The sequence below is a fragment of the Gavialis gangeticus genome, unplaced genomic scaffold (genome assembly GCF_001723915.1).
Source record: "Gavialis gangeticus isolate Ggan-Ray unplaced genomic scaffold, GavGan_comp1, whole genome shotgun sequence".
Lineage (NCBI taxonomy): Eukaryota > Metazoa > Chordata > Crocodylia > Gavialidae > Gavialis > Gavialis gangeticus.
This window is the reverse complement of record NW_017728960.1, coordinates 1,236,297-1,236,521: the sequence shown is the minus strand read 5'-3', so window position 1 is coordinate 1,236,521 and position 225 is coordinate 1,236,297.

Here is a 225-nt window from a genome sequence, read left to right as displayed (position 1 = left end):
GGAAGGGGAAGAACCCAGCAACTCGGGGGGTGTCCCCAGGCCGCGGCTGCGAGCTGCCCCCCAGCCCTGGGCGGGCGGAGCTCTGCGCTGCCCCGAGCCCCGGGGTGGCGGGGGGCTGCAGGGGCTAACCCAGCCTCTGCCCCCCCGTCTGCTCGCTCCTTCTCTGCTGGGGCGGGGAGGAGACACAGCGCCTCTGCCACCGCCTTGCTGGGGGGGAAACATGAG